The sequence below is a fragment of the Danio aesculapii genome, chromosome 4, assembly GCF_903798145.1.
Source record: "Danio aesculapii chromosome 4, fDanAes4.1, whole genome shotgun sequence".
NCBI classification, from domain to species: domain Eukaryota; kingdom Metazoa; phylum Chordata; class Actinopteri; order Cypriniformes; family Danionidae; genus Danio; species Danio aesculapii.
In genome coordinates this window covers 25,022,259-25,042,195 of record NC_079438.1, presented here as the reverse complement: position 1 = coordinate 25,042,195, position 19,937 = coordinate 25,022,259, and the positions used below count along the sequence as shown (strand labels likewise).

The 19,937-nt window shown below is 41.0% G+C and overlaps 2 pseudogenes; one reads left to right on the top strand and one right to left on the bottom strand.

The window, feature by feature from the left end:
- LOC130222311 (zinc finger protein 850-like) overlaps nucleotides 1–19,937 on the top strand; it is a 535,728-nt pseudogene that overhangs the window by 198,758 nt on the left and 317,033 nt on the right.
- Nucleotides 15,158–19,937, bottom strand: part of LOC130222307 (NACHT, LRR and PYD domains-containing protein 12-like) — a 339,313-nt pseudogene continuing 334,533 nt past the window's right edge.

The following is a 19,937-nucleotide window of genomic DNA, read 5'->3' as shown; positions in this document are numbered from 1 at the left end:
GAAGTTTAGAAATGGTTTCTATGAATGATGAATAAATTAAAAACTAAAACCACTGTATAAAAGTATGAGTCTTCTATAACTATTATATAATGAATGTAGTTGTGTGTATTGAGACATCGGTGTGGCTTGAGTCTTTAATGCTCATTTGCATCTTTAAACAAAGACTTCAGCCAAGAGACTCTGAGAAGCTTCTACTAAAAACAACACACAACTCTTGCATTACTTTATAACCAGGCTTGGGAAAAATACATTTGAATGTGTTTCAAATCAAAATACCTCAACATAAGTGTGTCAACATTAACTACAAAATGCAGCAGCCACAACATGAATCATAATGAAATAAGTTTGAAAATACTACTAAATACTTTTACAGGGGAGCATGAACTGTATTGGCAAAGCTTCCCTCAATAGTCCTATACAACAGCAGCAAATGAAACAAATGAAGATGGCTAAAGTCAACTTATTTTCTCAATACGTCATTATTTCTATGTAAAAAAAAAAAAAGCTGCTAAACTTCCTTTCCCCCACAGTAATGTGTCTTAAGTCTTCACTGCTCCTGCTCATTTGCATCTTTATACCAGCGTTAATGGGGGCCAATAGAGTCTTATCCAATCACATTCCAGATCCAGTAGCTCAGCAGGGTGGTATCTATATATTCCTGGTTCCTAACAGAATCTTCATTGGCTTATTTTGCTGAGCAAAGAGAACAACTTGAGGACAAACTACATTTGTTGATTCCTACATTGGGATTATTAACCAACAACAACATACAAAGAAAAGTCTACTGAGACCTTTTCTTCATTGAAGACTGAAAAGGTAAGTTGCACATTCTGAATTTACACTCAAATAATATCTGAATGCTAACATTATAATGTATAAAATTTAAATATGTGTGGATGCATTGTTCAATGTTGGATTAAGTTTTTTAGTCATTTGTAAAAGCTTCTTTACTACTATTTAATTTTTGTTTGTTTGTTTATTTATTTGGTTGATAAATATTGTTTTTATCCTGGCAAATGGACTGTAGCCCAAATAAGTTTCAACCTATTTCACATTTCATGAGAACATGAGCCCCACAAGTCCAGAAAATGAAGCTTTGAAATTCATTGCTTCAGGGACAGATATGGTAATTAAGTGTAAGAGAGATAAAGCCATCCCACATAGTGAAGTCTGCACAGAGGGAAAGTTTGTCCATACTAGAAATAGAGGACCAGATGCAAGAGCCTAAGCAGCTCTAGAAATGGTGGACACTGATTTAGCAGGGCTTATAGACCCATTGTTCAAAAATGGTCATAAATATTCATTATCCTTCACAGATGACTAGTTTTTCTATACATTCTGAAAAACAAAAGTGACACAGTGACCGCTACTGAAAAATTCCTGGCTGATGTAGCTCCATATGGAACGGGTTAAGCGTATCAGGTTCGACAATGGTACAGAATTCACAGAGAGAGTGTCAAATACTAAGTAAAAGTAGAATTAGACATGAACATCAGCACCATATTCTCCACACCAAAATGGCACTGCTAAATGAAATTGGAGAACATCATTTGAAATGGCTAGATGCTTGATAATAGAGAGTGGGTTACCAAAGACACTGTGGACATTTGCAGTTCACACAGCAGCTATAGTGTTTTAACAACTGCACAAAACAGACACCATTTTTCATGTTAACCAGCAGACAGCCCAACATGCAGAAGTGTGGGTTAACATGTTACGCTTACAGAAATGACAAAACAAAGTTAGGAAGTTGTATTCGAGGTGTGAGAAGGCAATTTTGTTGGATTTGACAAGAACAGTCCAGGATACATTGTCAGCTATCCTTTTAGCAAGAAGTACAGAAAGTCAAAGTAAGCTTTATTGTCAATTAACCACATGTACAGTACATATAGAGAATCAAAATCATGTTACTCTCAGACCCTAGGTGCCTAACATATAATATTAAAACAAAAAGTTGAGTTTTTAAGAAAGAATTTACAATAAATACAATTATACATAAAATTGTAATCTAAAAAAATTATACATAAATAAAATGAAGTCTAAAAAATATACATAAAAAATTGTAAACAATACAATACAATGACATTAAGGACATATGGCAATGAGTGCAAACCAGAGTTCTGCAGATATAGAACAGAAACACAGAATATTAGAAACACAGATATTAGAAACACAGACTTGTTTAGTTTGTATCTGAAACAAATGCTGAATCAAAGATTCCAGTTGTTGAGGATGATTTTGTGATCAGGAAGAGTCCTGGAGAGTCTAAAGTGCTGAGGAAGAGGTCATTGTAGACAACCCAGTGGAATATAAACCAGAAGTTAGAAGATATCCTGCAAGCTTATATAAGTGATTATGCTTGTGGTTTTGAAGGTGATGTGATCAAAATTGATTTTTTTATAGACTATACATGTTTAATGTACCACAAACATACAAAGAGGTGGTGACATCGGTAATGCAACCGTTAAAAGAAAATGCAAAATTTACTCTTAAAAACCTACCTGAAGGAAAAGATCTAGCGAAATAGTGATGGTCCGACAAAATACAAAACACGGTATGTTGTCAAAAAATATTGAAAATATCACTTATTTTCACAAAATCACAAATGTTGATTACTTGTGTGAAGACTTGTGTGTATGGCTTTTGTGCTTTTATGGAATAGGAGTTGTAAACATATTCAATGGTGTGGACAGATGGGTTGCATTTTTGATTATATGCAGTGGGCTACTCTGGCTCTAAATGCCAGGGCTGATTTCTTTATTATTATTATTATTATTTTGTCTCAGTCCAGCATGGAACCGTTGACCCATAGTGGCTATTTTTTTGCCGCTGTATTCTTCAGTATATCTTCATTTGCATTCAACAGAAGAAACTCAAACAGGTTTTAGAAAAAGTAGAGGTTTAGTAAATGACAGAATTGTAAGTTTTATGTGAACTACCCCTTTGCTGCTTCTGTAAGTAAAGGTAAATTTAAATATTATTACTGAAGATGTTGCTAAAGAATGTCAGGAAACATGGAATACAGATAATAGGAGACGACAATTCATATGAAAAAAAAAACCCTAGATAAGTTGTGAAATAGGAGGAGGTCATAATTACGAGGATGAGATTTGGACACACATATTAATAGGAAGTAATGTGTTTTAGACATGCAAGTCATCATGAAGTGGATTAAAAAAGTTTTTCAAAATCCCAGCAAACATGCCAGTGTGGGCTCACTGTGGGTAAGTGTGGGATTACTGTGGGACAGTGTGGGCAGAACAATCCCACAGAAAAACACATGTGGGCCCCATGTGGGGTAGCCCATGCAGGCCCCAAAAGTATTTTTCCCTTTGGGGCCCACATGTGTTTTTTCTGTGGGCAAGCCACTGTGGGCTTGCCCACAGAAAAAACAATGTGGGCCCATATGGGTCAGCCCATGTGGGGCCCAATGGATTTTGCCCTTGGGGCCCCAATGTTGGTTTTTTGTGGGGCAATCCCACAGTGGGCTTGCCCACAGAAAAAACCCATGTAGGCCCCATATAGGTCAGCCCAAGCAGGGCCCAATGGATTTTCCCTTTGTGGCCCCACCTGTATTTTGTGGGTAAATTCAAGTTAAATTTACATTTAGCTTGTATGAAAATTAGAAAAAAATAATTAGCATTTTGGTCTAAATACTGTGAAGGACAAAAAACTGCCTATGCTGCTTATAGAGAAAGTCATGCAGAAATTATAGTTTTAGATAGAATCTTGATCACATATGATCACATAAAGCACAGTTGTCAATATTTGAAGTGGATCAAAGTTATTTTCAAAATTGTCCTAAGACAAGAATGGGTGTTGTTGAATCGTTTTAGGATAGCTCTGAAGAAAGGTTTTGATACACTTTAATGTTGACTACATCCAGTACATGTGCGTGTGGGTTTACTGTGGGACAGTGTGGGCAGGACAATCCCACTGAAAAAACACATGTGGGCTCCATGTGGGGTAGCCAGTGCAGGCCCCAAAAATATTTTTGTTTATCGTCCACTTTTTTAGACAATTTTGACACCAAAATTCCTTAAGTGTGAAAAAATAAATAGATAAAATTATGACTGCAGCAATTTATTTTTCTTGGGAAGAGTGTGACATCCTAAATGGTTGGTCAGGTGTTTATATGTATGCTTTCTTCTTATAATTATATATTATAATGTCTGCTTCTCTTTGTTGATTAGTTTCTTCATTATTGTTTCCTCTAAAGCTGTATTTATATGAAATATCTTGAGTGGAGAGTATGGATAGAACCGGGATGGTTTGTTTACAGGGTTGCTATGGTAACGGTGAACCGCAAGAGTGTCATTACTTGAGCGCCTCGATTTGAACAACAACGCAGCCGTCTCATCATTTAGGTGGGTAAATCCTGTCACAATATCGATGAAATGTTAAGATAACATGTTGCTCAACAAGTTAACAAGTTTAGTGAAGTAACGTGCAGTCAAAGAGTTAATTATTAGTAGCGAAGATTGTATCTGTTTGCTGACATTGTATGAAATCGACAGTTAGCAGCCCGGGTGTGTTATATGATAACTGCAAAGTTAACTAAAGGGCTCCATCACGCTGAAATCCTCTGTAAATGTTATGTTTTTGTATTAAAGTTGTTAAAAACGGTATTAATATCAATTTTGTTTGTATAAATACACTTTTGGTCAAAGACGATGGTTACACTCAACGACTGTAACAGAATTGTTTACGTTTGAATTACACAGAGCTATCCCAGAGATGCAGAGAAAGATGTACGTCACTGTGCTGACACCCTACTGGCCCAGCAACTGCTGGAAGGGCTCTGACCAGATAAAAAGGCCTTTGGGAGCATGCTGATCTGCAAAGTATAGGTAGAGTATTTAATGCTTGTTAATAACCCTCCGTAACAGGAGTAATAAAGGAAATCGTAAGGAAAAATGACTAGTCATGTACAGTAAGAACAGTAGAACCAATTACATGTAAGTAACATTTATTTGTCAGAATTTTCACAGATGAAAACACTTTTCATTATCATGGAGTCTTTTTACAACCCAAGGGCTTTGTAACAACTACAAACAATACTATAAGTTTTTAACTTAATTTGTAATGTTGGTCAATTTTTCCAATTTTCAAGCCTGTCAAGCATGTCTCTTTCATAATCATAATTTTTTTGGTCTGAGTATTAACAATTTAGAAACAGAAACAACCCTTAAAAGAAAAATCTAATCTCAGATTTAATAGAGGTGATAAACTTTATGTATTACTACTAGTATAATTGTAAGTGTACTACTTGAAAGTACACAAGTACACAATGACATTTTTCATTTGTACTGCAAGTGAACTCCTGAGTAGTGTACTTTTATAATACTTGTTGTAAATATTAGTTTCTCTACTCTATTCTATGCTCAGAACTTGACCATTGCACTTAACCATTACAACTGCACACTAATAATAAATACACACACACAATTCCTTGAGGTGCCAGGATGCAAAGCTGCAACCTTGGAATCATAAGTCTAACTCTCTATCCACTAGGCTACAAGTAAGTACACTCTCACTAAACCATTATAGTTTTATACTGCTGTATACTGAATATACTCTATACTTCTCACACTATTTCTTTTTTTTTTTTTTTTTTGCTTTTTCTGAAAGCAAATTAGAATGCAAAACTCTAAATTTTCCCAACTATGATGACTTCTGCTACAAAGCAACCCGGAAATGTAAAAGGGTCCATAGAACTTAAATAACATTATATTGATTTTAACATTTGTATTTCACTTGTTTTCTTTCTCAGACGCTGTAACAAAAACCAGCAAAGGAACGGCTTGCGAACTAGAAGCAACAATAAATCATGGTTACGAAAGTCAAGAGACAGAGATGGTGGGCGCCAAGGAAGGGCCAAAACTCAGAAGAGACTTACTTTTAATTCAATTTTTTTGGAGTAAAAAAAATTCCAATTTCTTTTGTGTGTTTATTCATGTTTGATTTTGTATAAAATATAATTCTGTTTCAATATAATACAGTTGTTGATTTTTTTTGTTATTAAACTCTGTAAATAAATAATTATTAATATGACCCAGTTTATTGTCAAGTGAAATTGTTCTGAAAATGCATTGTATAATGGTTTTCTGTATGTACAAAGTAGAACCTGTGGGCTGACTGTGGGACCCACACTGTAGGGGCACTTGTGGGGCCCTTTTGGGACAGAGCGGGTTAACCACAGTCAGCCCACACTTTTGGCTGTCCCAAAGGGTGCCCAGATGTGCCCACATTTCATGCCGGTATCTGGGCCAGATACCGGCGTGAAGTGTGGGGCACGTGTGGGCCCTCTTTGGGACAGCCCAAAAGTGTGGGCTGACTGTGGGCTAACCCGCTCTGATTAGTGTGGGATAGCCCACAGTCAGCCCATACTTTTGGGCTGTCCCAAAGGGGGGCCCACACGTAACCCACAGTGTGGGGCCCACACGTGCCCCACATTTCACGCCGGTATCTGGGCCCACAGCGTGTAGCCACATGGGACCCTTATGGGCCCCAAAGTAGCATGTTTGCTGGGAATACAGCATATGAGAGACAAACATTTGATAATTCTTCAGTCAATACAGACTGGATAAAAACTCTGGGCAGGAGCAGGATGTATATGAAGTTATTTGCAAAAACATAACTCAATTTTTTAGAGATGTTTGTAGTATTTTCAAAATACAAAGTTTTATTTTGCTACATTGTGTGGCTGCTGTATTTTGTAGTTTATTTTGACACATGTAAAATTAGTATTGCAACATTATAAGTTAATTCACATGAAGTGATGATATGGTTGTTTCTCACTGCTTCCAGCACCTGGTGAACAATTTGCATAGATTTGATGCATATATATATATATATATATATATATATATATATAATTTTTTATAATTCCTCATTTAAAGGAGTGTTACACGACATTGTTATAGACTTATCTAAAAATTAATTGAAATTAATAAAGTTCTACTTTACCACATAGTTTTGTTCCACCATTTTCACTTTGTCCTCCTTCTGTTGCCTGTTTCAGCTCGATCTTGAATACCTTCTCGATTTCGAGACCAGTTAACGTAAAGTGTCTTTATGAAATATTTCTATGGCTAACTGAGACCAGACATGTGAGGAATAGTCTGTGTTTCTATTTAAAATATCAGCTTTGACAAATGTAGGTACTAACAAATCCAAACCACCAACAGATTCCCATTAAATACTTCTTATGAAAGTCAAGCCCTTTTTAAAACGACCCATTGTTCATGTTGTCGGAGGAAACACTTACATACATCTGTGCATTTGTCTGAAAAGCATGATGTGAAAACTTCTACCATTTCTACATTATCATTTGTTGTGTCTGTCTGGTGTTGGCCTTGGCAAAAAGTACCTTCAGCTGCAGGAGTTCAACACAAATGTATCCAAAAAACTGAGTGAAAGGCGTCACAACGGAATAAACTGCCAATTTATCCAGCATATATTTTGCGTGGGTCAGTTGGCATTTCTGTGTGGAGTTTGCATGTTCACCCCATATTGGCATGGGTTTCCTCCGGGTGCTCCAAATTCCCCCACAGTCCAAAGACATGCGCTATAGGTGAATTATATAAGCTAAATTGGCAGTAGTGTATGTGTGTGAATGCAAGAGTGTGTGGGTGTTTCTCAGTGTCAGATTTGCGGCACGAAGTGCATCCGCTCTGTAAAACATATGCTGGATAAATTGGCGGTTCATTCCACTGTGGCGACCCCTGATTTATAACGATTAGATTAGATTAGATTAGATTCAACTTTATTGTCATTACACATGTACAAGTACAAGGCAACGAAATGCAGTTTCGGTCTAACCAGCAGTGCAATAGCAGCAAGTGCAGGATACAGGTATAAGTTATAAAGTGCAGTTATAGAAAAACTATGTTGATATTTACAGATGGATGTACTCTGAACATTATATACAGGTTGTATTAGCTATGAACAGATTTACAATAAATGAATATATGTACAGGATACTATTAATAGCAGAAGTGTGCAGATAGATAAACATAATTACAAATGTCCATGTGCAGTGGGTAAGTACAGTTCAGATAAGTGAATCAGTGCAATGAATATGTGCAAACTTTAAATGTGCAAATTGTTAAATAGTGCAGTGATTGTGAGGAATATAAGTTAGAGGAGTGTGGGGGGTGTATTGGGGGGGCAAAAGAGTCAGTGAGGGGCAGAGTTCAAAAGGGAGACAGCTCTGGGGAAAAAGCTGTTCCTCAGTCTGCTGGTTTTTGTCCGGGGAGCCTGAAGCGCCTGCCGGAAGGCAGGAGAGAAAACAGTCTGTGAGCAGGGTGAGAGGTGTCCTTAAGAATACTGCGTGCTCGACGCAGACAGTGTTTCTTCTGGATGTGCCTTACGCTCAGCAACAGAGCAGCTTCCATACTAGACTGTGACGCAGTTGGTCAGGATGCTTTATATTGTGCATCGGTAGAAATTCACCAAGACGGCTGATGAAAAGCTGGTTCTTCTTAAGTTGCCTCAAGAAGAATAGGCGCTGGTGAGCCTTCTTGACCAGGCTGGAAGTGTTGGTGGTCCAGGAAAAGTTAGAGATGTGGGTCCCCAGGAACTTGAAGGATGAGACAGGCTCAACGGCCATCCCATTAATGTGGATGGGATCATGTGAGCCTGTTCGTCCTTCCTGAAGTCCACAATGAGCTCCTTGGTCTTGTTGGTGTTAATGAGCAGATTATTGACGGTGCACCAGGTGGCCAGATGCTGTATCTCCTCCCTGTAGGCAGTCTCATCATTATTGCTGATTAGACCAATTACTGTGGTGTCATCTGCGAATTTGATGATGGTGTTGGATCTGTTTACAGGCCTACAATCGATGGTAAAAAGGGAGTAGAGGAAGGGGCTCAGCACACAGCCCTGTAGTACACCAGTGTTGAGTGTGACGGTGGTTGAGCAGATGTGGCCTGATCTAACATTCTGAGGTCTGTTAGTCACAAAGTCCATAACCCAGTTGCAGAGAGACGCGTTGATATCCAGGTCTCTAAGTTTGATCATTAGCTTAGAGGGTATGACAGTGTTGAATGCTGAGCTGATTTAAACAAACAGCATTCGTGCATAAGTGTTTTTATTGTCCAGGTGAGTGAGTACAGAGTGCAGTGCTATGGAGACGGCATCTTCTGTGCTCCTGTTGCCACGGTAGGCAAACTGATGTGGGTCCAGTGTGGATGGCAGAGAGTCTTTCAGATGTGCCAGGACCAACCGCTCGAAGCACTTCATGATGATGGGTGTGAGTGCTACAGAGCGGTAGTCATTCAGGCATGTTGGGCTGGAGTGTTTGGGCACCGGCACAATAGAGGTAGGGCCAACTACCACAATAGAGGTAGTTGGCACAGTTGCTAGGTTGAGCGACAGGTTGAAAATGTCTGTGAATACCCCAGCGAGCTGTTCTGCACATGCTTTGAGGACGCGCCCAGGGATACCGTCTGGTCCAGCAGCCTTACGCACAATGATCTGACTCAGTGCGGTGTAGACTTCTGAGGAGGTGAGTGTGATAGGTGAGTGGTCGGTTGAGGTAGTGTTCCTGGTGTAGGGTTCTGTATTGTCTCTTTCAAAGCGGGCATAAAAGTCATTTAGCTTGTTCAGGAAGTAGACATTTGTGGCTGTGGGTGTGGACTGGCTGGGTTTGTAGTTGCTGATGGCCTGGATGCCCTGCCACATGCGCCGAGGATCAGAGTTGGAAAAGTGCTCCTCTAGCTTTAGCTTGTAACAGTGCTTGGCCTTTTTGATGCCCCTCTTCAGATTAGCCCTGGAAGTGCTGTAGGCCTGTGCATCCCCTGATCTGAAGACAGTATTGCGTGCCTTCAGCAGGAGGCGCACCTACTTGTTCATCCATGGCTTTTGATTTGGGTATGTGGTGATCTGTTCTGGGTTGTAACTATTGTGGTGTATATTGTGGTTGTGTCTATGGTGGTGTTGATATATTCCAGAACAGAGGAAGTGTAACTATCAATGTCTGTGTGAGAGCCACACGTGGCCTGGGAAGCAAACATACTCCAGTCTGTGTGTTGAAACCTGTCCTGGAGTGTGGAGTCCACCCCTGCTGGCCACACTTTGATGGTCCTTACTGATGGCTTCACACGGTTAATGAGGGGTGAGTACTTGGGGGTCAGGAACAAAGAAAGGTGATCTGATTGACCCAAGTGGGGGAGGGGGGTCACAGCGTATGCTTCAGCCATGTTTGTGTAAACTTGGTCTAAAGTTTTGTTTCCCTTTGTGTGGCAGAAAATGTTTTGATGGAATTTGGGGAGCACTGTCTTTAAGTTTGAGTGATTAAAATCCCCCGCAACAATAAAAGCAGCCTCAGGGTGAGCAGTCTGTTGTTTGCTGATGGCTGCATGAAGTTCATTCATAGCGAGCTTGGCATCAGTATTGGGAGGAATATAAGCAGCAGTTATTATGGTGGAGGTGAACTCCCGTGGCAGATAAAACGGTCTACATTTAACCATTAGAAATTCCAGGTTAACAGAGCAATGTCTCCCAACGACGACAGAGTTTGTGCACCAAGCTTTGTTAATATAAATGCATAATCCTCCGCCTCTGGTCTTACCGGAGTCATCCGCTGTTCTGTCTGCTCGGAATGTTTGATGCTCCGTTAGCGATATAGCATTGTCTGGTATCCCGCTGTTTAGCCATGTTTCTGTGAAAATCATGACATTACAGTTGCATAATCTTTTGCTGTGGTTGATGCGCAGTCGAATCTCATCCATTTTGTTCACCAGTGACCGTACATTGGCGAGAAAGATGCTGGGTAAAGAGAGCCGGTGTGGTGTTAGCTTTAGCTTAGCTCTTAGCCTGCCGCGCTTCCCCCGTCTTTGGTTACGTTCTCTGCACCGCCTTGAAGCACTTCCGCCCGGCCGGGTAGGGCTGTCAGGCCCGGGTGTTCTGGCGTTCTCAGGGATGAGTTGAAGATTGCTAATAAAACTGTCCGGAATGCACAAACCAATATCCAAGATGTCCTGTCGGGTGTACGATGTAAAGGCACTGCTGTTCTGCATGAACAGACCCGAAATGAGCAGGAAAAATACTGCAAAATTGCAGAAACTGGAGAAACGCTGGGCCTTACGATCTGAACGCGCCGCCATCTAGTCGTAAGTAGACTGTACTTGTGTATATTCTTCTCTTCTTATCTGTGCAGGAGCTGTTGGCATAGTGTCTGCAGCATCTCTCTGATCTGGAGGTGCTGGGTGCAGCTGGGGGCCGGGCAGCAGCGTCAGCATAGCTCTGTGCTCTCTGCTGTGGGGGCTTTTCTTGGTGTGGGGCGGTTTTTGGTTTCTTCTTCTTATTGGGGTTTGATGAGTAGAACGTGGGTGTGTGAAGTTGACTGCAGGTTTACAGGTGTGTAGGAAGTCATTGGTGTGTGTGTGTGGTAGAGGATGTGTGTTTGTCCAGGCAATGTCTCTCTTCACAGGGGCTGGAGGAGCATGTCTGGGTTGTGTAGGGGTGCATGGGTCGGTGGTATGTGCAGTTGGTAACGGGTGTGTATGTGATGTTGTGTGTGATCTTTGTGCAGGTGAACTCCATCATACAGGTGTTGGAGGCCGATGTGATGGTGGTGAGCTAGATGTACATTGGAGAGCGCAGAACAGCCTCTGGAAATCGATGCTGTAAATGATGTGTGGTGGTGTGTCCTGTCTTGAAGAAGTGTGGAGATTTTTACTGGAGGTTTCTGCCACAGTCCTCATGGCATCAGCAGTACTGCTGCATAACGAGTGAAGGTCATCAGTACCAGTGTGAATAATTTTACATGCAGGTTGTCCACTGAAGTTTCTGTTGATCTGGTGGGCGTGGCCTATTGTGTCACATCACCTTGCAGAAACATTTTGGTGTGGACGCAACTTACTCTTAAAGGGAATGTGAGATGAGACTCTGATTGGTTTATTCTCAAAACACGCCTATAACTCATTAAGAGAATAAGCTCAACCCTGTTAGACCACGCGCCACAGCACAAAGTGGATTTTTTCGTCACTAAAAAAGCAAAAGTGGATTCTGACACGCCCTTAATGCGTTTGCGCCCTGGGCATGGATCGTCAAAATAGAGCCTATGTCTCTCTCTCACACACACACACTCTCTCTATCTCTCTCTCTCACACACACACACAAACACACACTCTATTTCTCTCTCTCTCACACACACACACACACACACACACACACACACAACAGTGAACATGCATGCACACAGCAGTAAACACATGCACACATGTGGCCGATTCATTGAGAGATTGATTGATTTATTTTTATACGCAAGAAAAACATGTTTTATCAAGTAGTTAACTTCAGCAGAACTTGAGAGTTCCTATGTTTGTTGTAGGTGGGGCTGTAATTAGTGTGACACTGGGAGAACAGTAAAGCTTCCCCCTGGCTGTTTCTCAATATGCGTTCTTGCGTCCTCATGTTCTCGTGTAACGTCATCAATTCAGTTCCAATACTCAACACCGCGAGCACGGAGGATGCGTGAAATTTCCCGGATGTGATCTTGATATCGAGGACACAGCGATGTAGACTTGAGCACCGGGCTGTTTCTCAATATCAAGTATGCAAAGTTTGGACTAGCGTCCTTGGAAGTTCAGACTTGTAAGAACGAACTCCCGAGGACGCGAGGACACAAGTCGGGTACTTCTTCAAATGGAACAGCAGTGAACTTTATAACGTCACTTACCTCAGCATGGATCGAGTGCGAGCGGAATCGAATGGAGCGCTTACTTTGGGCGGTTAGCGACTGAGTGGAGCGCACGACCAAGGAGCGGAATGCTTAGCGGAGCATCACACCCCTCAGCTGCGCTCACATGCTCTGACTCACTGTGCTTTACTACTCTGTTTAAGGTATGTTATTTTGGTTATTAACTTGTTATTTTGTGAATCCAAATATGTGATTTAGTTTAAACTAGAATAATTCTATCAATTAATTGTTCTGTGGCAGATTTTTACATAATAATGCTGTTAATGGAAGGAGTTTTACGGTGTCTGTGATTCAATATCTAGATATTATTGCAGTTTACAGTCATGATACAAGTCAATTGTAACTGTATGAGTCTGCTTCAAGTTCAGATGATAACTTTGAAGAGTTCTAATGATTATTTACATCATGTCATTTATGTGCTTTTATTTTCATTATATTTAAAGGTTAACAAATAGAAAATAGACATTTTACTGTGTGCCCGCTCGCAGTTGCGTGGTGTACGCTGGTGGAGAAGAAGAGGGATGAGAGAGGAGCTCTCCGGTGTTATAGTGTGTACTCGCTGTGCCTCACTACTCTGTTTAAGGAGTAAAATCAGCGTTTCCTTCACCTCATCTGTGTGTGACCGTGTTTCTGTGGTGTCTAAGAGGCATATCAATTTGAGATCTGCTACACACACACACACACACACACACACACACACACACACACACACACAGCAGTGAACATGCATGCATGCATGCACACACACACACACACACACACACACCACACTAGTGACCACATGTGCACACTCAACACACACACACACACACACACACACACACACACACACACACACACACACACACAGCAGTGAACATGCATGCATGCACACTAGGCTTGTGCCGGTATTCGGTAATGCGATAAATCACGGTAATGAATATGCACGATATTGTTATCGCGGGCACTTCAAAATACCGTGAAAAATAATGGATCCGAATTTATATTCTTAGAACGCGCCTTAGCTTATTTCCATCAACCGCTTGAAGAAACACTGCATATATGCTGCGCAGAACTGATGCGCACTCTGATGTAAACAATCCCCACATGTAGAAGCCCTGTGTGCGCGCCGCCGCTGCCACGCACTATAATCCTCACACGCAGGGGCGGACTTGCCATCTGGCAGACCGGGCACTTTCCCGTGGGCCGACGTACTTTTTGGGCCGGGCTGATCATCGTCTTATGATTTGATCGGCCCATAAAAGGCTTTAGAAGCCTATCGTTTTTTTCTGCCTTATTGATTGACGCTTGCTGTGATCTGTGACATCTCTGAAAGTAGATGCTTTTTTTTCCCGGACAGACAGACCGGGCCGGTCCATGTGACACTCTGCAGCCCATTGGCTCTTTTCGGTATTGACATTGGGCTGGCCCAATCACTAACTCCTATTTTGGACTCCGTGTGAGCGGTGCGTCGTCTGTGTGTATTTGTCAAAATAGTCGAGAGTCAGAGAGAAGAACGCAAGGGAGGCGCAGAGAAATCGCGAGAAATACACCGGCGTTTCATTTAGCGATTCTGAAAAGTTCTCTGTTCATTCTAGTACACGGCTAAAAACGCAAATCACGTGACCACACACTCTCTGCCCAGAGCTGCAGCCACTAGTTCAGCGGGTAAGCATAAACCCCAGGTGAGTGTATAGTGCATGTCAGACAGTTCATCTGCTGGGTGATCTCATCTCACTATAGTTGTTAAACGTGATATTGAATTCATCTTGTTGTCTCTATCTAACAATTCTAATGTCTTTTGCATCACTTGTTCTCAGTTAACTGTTTTGGCTGAGTGCAAAGATAAGCTAATATATTTATTTATGTAACCACATACACTGATTCTGCACATTGACTGATTGCTTACATTTATCGTTTAAATTTAATGTACGTTATACTGTTATAATGGTCATTATTGGTTATTAAAACTGATATTCTGCAAAAGAGACAGTGTAAATCAAATATCAAAATAAAACAAATTTGACCTATATTATGTTTTCATTGTTTAGATAGTGAAACAGCAAGCAGGATGAGGTGAAAGAGGTTAAAATGTAACACTGTTCCCTTTGAAGATTTACCCATGCATTAGCAGGCAGTTTTTGTTATGTTTATTATTGAATAAGCTAAATTGACTGTAGTGTATGAGTGTGTGTGAATGAGTGTGTATGGGTGATTTCCAATATTGGGTTGTGGCTGGAAAGGCATCTGCTGCATAAAACATGCTGGAATAGTTGGCAGTGCATTCCACGATTGCTGATCGAAGACGGTTTCCCTTTGCACATTCACTTTGATATAATTGCTCAAGTTTACTTTTATATTGTGTATTGTTTTATTTATATTTATTTGTATTTAAATGTTTGAAGTACTTTTAGTTAATTAAAAGTTATTAAAGTTACTAAGTTGACGAAACTGAAGTTTTTTGTGTTTTTTTACCTGTTTCTCTAGTAAAATTACAATATCGTGATAATACCGTATACCGTGATAAAAGCTCAATCAATTAATCGCAGCATGAAAATGTGATACCGGCACATGCCACACACTCACACAAACAAACACACACACGCATACTAGTGACCACATGTGCACACTCACACACACAGCAGTAAACATGCATGCATGCAAACACAAACACACACACACACACACGTGACCATAAGTGCACACTCTCACACACACACACACACAGCAGTGAACATGCATGCATGCGCACACACACACACACACACACTAGTGACCACATGTGCACACTCTCACACACACACACACACACTAGTGACCACATGTGCACACTCACTCACACACACACACACAGCTGCTGACTGCTCCTGCAGAGGATTCTGGGTAAATTTCTCGTCAGTCTTCAGCTCAGTTTCACTGATGATCCAGGACCAACATAAAACCCAGGCCAGAGCGGCTCAGTGAATGTGGTCTGGACTGAGTGGATGAGGCTCATTGTGTCTCTATAGATGTTGTAGAAGATCAGAGTTCCTGCACTGTGATCCACAAACACTCCTATTCTCCTGCTGAGCCGCTTCACTGGGAGATCAGTGTGTGTGTTATTGTGTATGAATGAGAAACTAGAGGAAGAGCAGAACAAACTCCAGGACTGAGCATTACGTCCAAACACACACTCATCACCTCGTCCCTTCCTCCTGATGCTCTTATATGACACTGTTATCCACACACCACGATCTCCACTCCAGTCAGTCTCCCAGTAACAGCGTCCACACACACTCTCTCTGCACAACACCTGATACACACCATCAAATCTGTCTGGATGATCAGGATACGGTTGATTCTCCCACACACTCTTCACCTCTCTGTTCTCCTCAGACAGAATGAGACGAGTGTGTGCTGTGTTTGGATCCAGTGTGAGGAAACAGACATCTGAACACAAGAACACACACATTTATAACCACAGCTGTGTGTGTGTGTGTGTGTGTGTGTGTGTGTGTGTGTGCGTGTGTGTGTGCATGTGCGTGCTTGGTGTGTGTGTGTGTGTAGTCCCTCTTTTGCGTGGTCCTGCTGTAATCCTTGTGTGGTGTGTGTGTGTGTGTGTGCATGTGCGTGCATGGTGTGTGTGTGTGTGTGTGTGTGTGTGTGTGTAGTCCTACATTTGCGTGGTCCTGCTGTAATCCTCGTGTGTGTGTGTGTGTGTGTGTGTGCATGTGCTTGTGTGTGTGTGTGTGTAGTCCTACATTTGTGCAGTCCTGCTGTAATCCTCGAGTCTCCTCCATGATCCAGACTGTAAACACACACAGATGGAGAGAATGAGCTGTTTAGTTTCCCCCTCAGCTAATAAGCTAAAGCTAGCACTGAGCTGCTCAGCTACACGCTCCAAACTCTTCAGCTAAAACACACAACACTTGTTGGTTCCAGCCGGGATGCACAATGAATCTAACACAGTGCGTTCTTTTCCTCTGCTGTTGGTGAAGCGAGCGCAGATACTGCTCATGTTGATGGAGACACCCTGCTGCAACAATCATTTATTACAGTGATCACACTTAGCTTTGCCATCGTTCTTCAGCACATGCAGCCTTTGAGCACATGTTGCAGTCCATCTCTAAACTATGTTCAGATTATTAAAGCTGCTCGCCAGCGCCCAAGTTCCTGACAGATTAGCAAGTGAAAAATACACATGTGTGCACAGAGAAGAGGAATCCAGATGTTGATTTTAGAACAAGAGTCTGAACATTAATCCAAGAGTCTGATTCCAGAATCTGAATCCATCTTCAATCCCCAACCCTATTCCTGACCTGATATTGGAGGATTCTTCAGCACAAATGGAGGAAGAAGTTTCTCTGCTCAGCTCAAATGCTGAAACTGTACAGTGTGTCCCGCTTAATGTCACAACTGAGCCAATACACTCCAACATTTACAGAGGAGATTCATTTCACACTCAATGATTTGCTCTTCATAGACATGACTGGAATACTCTACAAGCTGTATCTACTGTCTGTCCTCACCCCATAACCCTCACAGAAAACTGAAGATCAGAAAAGAGCTTTCTAGTGTCTTTTTAAAGCCATTCAGTGGAAAAGCACAAGGCCAGTGATGCTCCACATACTTGAGTTTGTCCAGTGTGTAGTTTGGATCCTCCAGTTGTTCAGAGAGCAGCTTGACTCCTGAATCTCCTGGATGATTGTAGCTCAGATCCAGCTCTCTCAGGTGTGAGGGGTTTAAAGTCAGAGCTGAAGACAGAAAACCACAGCCTTCCTCTGTCACCATACAGCCAGACAATCTACAAACACAGCAATAGTCCACATCACACAGTTGGACAATCACACATCTCTTTGTGTTGTGAAGATGCTGACTGCTGTTTCTGCTCATGTCAACAGCAGTGATGAACACACACACACACACACACACACACACACACACCACACACACGCACACGCACACACACACACACACACACACACACACACACACCACACACACACACACACACACACACACACATCCTGATTAGCTCTCCTTATTGATCAAGCCCCAAGATAAATCCAGCTGAGCAGTGTTCATCTAGTGTCAGAGATAACACACACCTTTTAGAGTGTTGATGTGTGCTAAAATCATCAATGTAAATAAGTGATCGTTTTCTTTACACTCTTTACTCTTCTTTACACTCTTTTGAGCTGTTAATTTTGCAGTATTTTGCGCACATCAATAATGTATCCTCTTAATGTGATTTGAGTTGATTTTAAAAGATTATAAGTGTGTTTTGTAGATGATCGACAGCTAGATGCATGATTACAGCTGGTTGTATGACTGTAAGACATTTACTCAAATGTTACAGAGGTCTGAAATGTCTAATCAGGTGTAGGGCTGGGTGATGTCAGACAATATTTATTAATAATCGCCTTTAATAATATCTTGATAACTTCAGTATATGATCTCTCCCCAATAATGTGGATTATCTAATCTAATCTAACCTTATCTAATCAAACACACATGGCCCAGCCCTAATCAGGTGTCGATACTCCCTAAATTTGCAGATATCAGACATACATTATATTATATTACTTTCACTGCTTTCTAATCAATGCAAATGCTAACTCTTATGTTTAGGATGGAACATGCTAGCAGTTAACGTCAGCTAGCTCTCAGCTAAACATCACCTCCATTAGTTTAGCTTTAGCAGCCAGGAGTATTAAGAAATAGAGCGGTGTTCCACATGTGTCTGAGTGACAGTGACTGATGCGCACTTAAACAGGGCACTCATATGGAGGAGGAGCAATATGACGCAGCCGCAGACAAGTGTATAACACGAGAGTGTCAATGCCCATTCTAGGCTCACAGTGGATTTAACAGTGATGTTTCCAGACAAACACACTCAACCAATGGCTATTGCTGGACCAAGTTCATGTCTGAATATTAGCGAGTCCTAGACTATAGAAAGAAACGTCTTGAGTCCGGACTCGAGTACTACAGCCCTGACAGTCACAAACTTCAGCTTGTAGATCAAACTTTATTGTATAAAGAGCAATAGAAAAGGACCCGATATTCATTTGTATATTATATTGTGGACGATGATGTAAATAAACTCAAACAAACACAAACCCACTCTCTTAATGTCTCTTTCACCAGCCTGACAGTCACATTCACACTGATGGACCATCAGGGGACTTTTATTCTGTCAGGTGAGAAACACCTCAATATTCATGACACAAAAATAAAATATGGATAAATAATTGAATTCAGATGATCTTTAAAATAAAGGGATTCCTTTAACTCTTAATCATATTTGGGTATATTGGAAAAAGAGAAGCTCTGAAAGTGCAACATTTTGTAATATACTAACTAATGTTTTTAAATATATTTACAGATAAACATACATTATTATAGTTACGATTGAAATCACATCCCTGTAAATGTTTTGTTTCTTCTTCTGCTAATCCACTGAAAGAGGCTCCACAGTTGGTAACCCAATATGAAACCATCTTGTTGTAGTCGCTGTTGAGTGGAGAATCATTTACCTCAGTGTCTCCAGTTTACAGTGTTGACTCTTCAGTCCATCAGAGAGAAGCTTCACTCCTGAATCCTGTAGGTCATTGTTACTCAGCTCCAGCTCTCTCAGGACACAGTTTGAGGATTGTAGAGCTGAAGACAAACTCTCACAGCACTGAACAGTGAGATTACAGCTCTGTAGCCTGAGGACAAAGAGCAACAAAATCAGCAGTAAGAAATGAGCACTGTTGAGTGTTCATGAATCCAGTCTACACTGATAAAAGTAACACTGAAAATAAACTTTATATATATATATACTGCTCAAAAAATAAAGGGAACACTAAAATAACTAGATCTGAATTAATGAAATATTCTTATTAAATACTTTGTTCTTTACACAGTTGAATGTGCTGACAACAAAATCACACAGAAATGATCACTGGAAATCAAATATATTAACCCATGGAGGTCTGGATTTGGAGTCACACTCAAAACTACAGTGAATTGCAGGCTTTGCTGACACACTCCAGACACATGAGGTCCAGCATTAGCATTAGGAGGAACCCAGCCCCAACCACATCGTATATTGTCCCACAAGGGGTTTGAGGATATCATCTCAGTACTTAATGGCAGTCAGGCTACCACATGGTTTTGTACCATGGTGTTGGGCTGTAACCCCCACCAGTGAACATTGGGCCCTCATATAACCCTCATGCCTCAGAACAAGTCTATTTATTTCATTTAAACATATCTTCTTTTT